This window comes from Bison bison, unplaced genomic scaffold (genome assembly GCF_000754665.1).
Source record: "Bison bison bison isolate TAMUID 2011002044 unplaced genomic scaffold, Bison_UMD1.0 scf7180017864530, whole genome shotgun sequence".
Taxonomy (NCBI): domain Eukaryota; kingdom Metazoa; phylum Chordata; class Mammalia; order Artiodactyla; family Bovidae; genus Bison; species Bison bison.
In genome coordinates, this window is record NW_011495080.1 from 7,395,701 (window position 1) to 7,399,223 (window position 3,523).

The following is a 3,523-nucleotide window of genomic DNA, read 5'->3' on the forward strand; positions in this document are numbered from 1 at the left end:
GGCAGCCCGTGGCCCGGCGGCACTAGCGGAGCCTCCTTCCTGGGCTCCTCAAGAGACCCGGGAGACCGGGGAAGGGGGAGCGCCCGGTCTCACCAGCGGCCAATGACCGAATAACTTGGTGACAGATAGCCAATGGCCAGTCGTCTTCTTGGTAGGTGGAGGGAGGCGGGGAGAGACGTGGTAACCATAGCTATGGCTTAAAAAAAAAGAAAGAAAAAAGTTGGGGGGGGGGGGGGGGGTTGGAGAAAGGCAGAAGCAGCCACTCATCAGTCGCATCCACCACGCTAAGCAAGGCGCGGTGACTCCTGAGGGGTCAGGCGGGCCAATCGAAGGCCGAGTGAGAGAGGCCACGCCTGCAGAGAGTCCCGACGATAGCCGGGAATCCAGGCGTATTCAAGACTCAGGAACTCTTCCCCATAAACACTGAAACCAGAAACAGGACGCTGACACAATACCCATATTTTGAGGCAATACAGTGTTCTTCAAAGAGCTGTCTTCGACGAGGGGAAAAAAAGCAGAGGCAGAGTCAAAGCTTAAATGTAAGAATGAGATTTCATTTGTCCTTTCAGTCCACTGGCGAATTCCTCCCTGATTCAATACAAGCCACGTCTCACACAAACGAACAATTTTAAACCTGGTTAACAAATGTGGGAAGATGTTCGAGCTCACCAATAACCGTAGAAATACAAATTGAGATCCCAATGAGAAACCATTTCAAGTTTATTACGTTAGATTCCTTAAATAATATCCAGCAGAGAATTAGAGTGCCAAGAAAAAGGTTCTTTCGCAGATGACTGACGGCACTGTAAATGTTTTTGCTGAAACTCCTTTTTGCTCGTAGGAAATTCGAACCAGCTGGAAGACAGGAACAGGTACAGAGGATGAAGATCAAAGAAAAATGTAGATGCAGAGATCAGGAATTCTACTGGTCCAAAATTAAATGGAGAATTTGACTTTGAACTTAACTAGGCACAGTGCCAAGTAGGAAAATAGATTGTTCACTGATGTTTATGAATGGTAAGAGAAAACCATATGAATTCCTCAAGAGAAACAAAACTTTTCAAGATTTTTAGATCAGGTGACTTTTTTTTTTTCATACAGGAGAACCTTACTTGATGCGGAGAAAAAAGAAAATCTGCTGGAGCTGAGGATGTGTATCCTCTTGGTGCATGTTTGGAGTTTCACTGTCCCTGCCTCCTTTTGTTATTTTTAGGCCCCGTGGGCAGATAATTTTTCCCATGAAGCATTAGATAGCACTACTTAAGAAAATGTTTGAGATCTGGGGGGGGGGGGGGGAGTCTCTGGCTCTAAAATATTAAAATTAATAAAATGTTAATATTTATAAAGAATCTGTACCATTGAGTAACCAAGTAGTAGATGAAGAAAATTTTCTTTTTATAGGAGTATTCCAAGTAATAAATGATGAGTGATAAGACTATCAACATTTTGTAACCTCTGATGAATTGAGAGATCAAGCCATTGAGCATCAACTATATTATCACAAAAAGTTGAGACATATGCCTTTAGAATGGAAACATGACTGTACTCTTGTAGAAAAAAAATTGAACTAGAATCCCATCAGATATCTATATCTAACTACCAATTTATAAGAAATATGGAGGCCAGAGAAACATTAAAAAATACTATAGAGATGCAAAAAGCAAAATCTAGACTATGAATATTCTACAGGATAAAGCAAATTTCTTCAAAAAAATTACAAAGGAAAAAGATTTGGACATTTCCCTGGTAATCCGTGGTTAAGAATCTGCCTGCCAATGCACTGGACCTGGTTCAGTCCCTACTCTGTAAGATTCCACATGCCTGTGAGCGACTAAGCCCAGTTGCCCTCCCAAACCCACACCCTGCAACTGCTGAAGCCCTGGCACCTAGAGCCTGTCCTCCCAAACCCACACCCTGCAACTGCTGAAGCCCTGGCACCTAGAGCCTGTCCTCCCAAACCCACACCCTGCAACTGCTGAAGCCCTGGCACCTAGAGCCTGTCCTCTCAAACCCACACCCTGCAACTGCTGAAGCCCTGGCACCTAGAGCCTGTCCTCGCACCGCAACTAGAGAGTACCTCTTGCACAGCAGCAAAGAACCAGAGCAGCCAAAAATTAAATACATAAAATTTTTAAAAGAAAGAAATAAAAAGAGATTTGGAGGAAAAAAAATCTCAACTAAAAAGAGATTTATGATTGTTGTATAACTCTGCAATATATTAAAAATCACTGACTGGTATTGGCTGCACGACTTTGTGAATATATTAAAAACCACTGAACTGTACACTTGAAAAGAGTGAGTTTTCTGGTATGTGAATTGTAGCTCATTAAAAAAAATTAATAATAATACAAGAAGGGAGAAGTGGCTGGGGAGCTGGCCCATCTTTGTATATATTAAAATTCTTCATAATAAAAAGGAAAAAAAGAATCTTCAAAAATAAGGTGATATTAACCAATCAACTGAAAACCATCTTGTATAGTTACATAACTAATTTAAAATTCCAGTAACAAAATGAAAATTTTATTCTGAACTAAATTTAAAATTATGAAATTAGTTTAAAAGTCTTTAAAAATGGTTAAGTTTTAACTTTTTAATGTAGAATATGGATACAATGATGAATACAGACATGATTTGGAGAGAGGCCTTCAAAATAAGTGCACGTGAATAATACGTACCTGCTCAAATGATGTACTATGAAGTACACAATATCACCTATGAAGTAATCATGCCAAAAACATTAACTTGAATTAATGAAGATTTAAGTGCTACTATCCAGTTTACAGGAACTTTCAAGGGTCAAAGTAACAAGTTAAATGGCATGTGAAATGATCTAATAAATCCAAGGAGACAGTCTCCGTAATATCTAGACTGATCTTGTCTGTAAGTCAATGTCAAGAAAAACAACATAAAAAAAATGAGAGGATCGTAACCCCTTGTGACATAATAGTCCTTGGCAATGATAATCAAAGCTGCTAGCATAACAAAAAGAAACAAGACGTTATGTTGGTGAGTATTTGTACAAAAAAACACACAAAACTGAATAAAATCAAAAGTTTTAGCAAGAAAAGTTATGACCAACCTAGATAGCATATTGAAAAGCAGAGACATTACTTTGCCAACAAAGATTCGTCTAGTCAAGGCTATGGTTTTTCCAGTGGTCATGTATGGATGTGAGAGTTGGACTGTGAAGAAAGCTGAGCGCCAAAAAATTGATGCTTTTGAACTGTGGTGTTGGAGAAGACTCTTGAGAGTCCCTTGGACTGCAAGGAGATCCAACCAGTCCATTCTGAAGGAGATCAGCCCTGGGATTTCTTTGGAAGGAATGATGCTAAAGCTGAAACTCCAGTACTTTGGCCACCTCATGCGAAGAGTTGACTCATTGGAAAAGACTCTGATGCTGGGAGGGATTGGGGGCAGGAGGAGAAGGGGACGACAGAGGATGAAATGGCTGGATGGCATCACTGACTCGATGGACGTGAGTCTGAGTGAACTCCGGGAGTTGGGGATGGACAGGGAGGCCTGG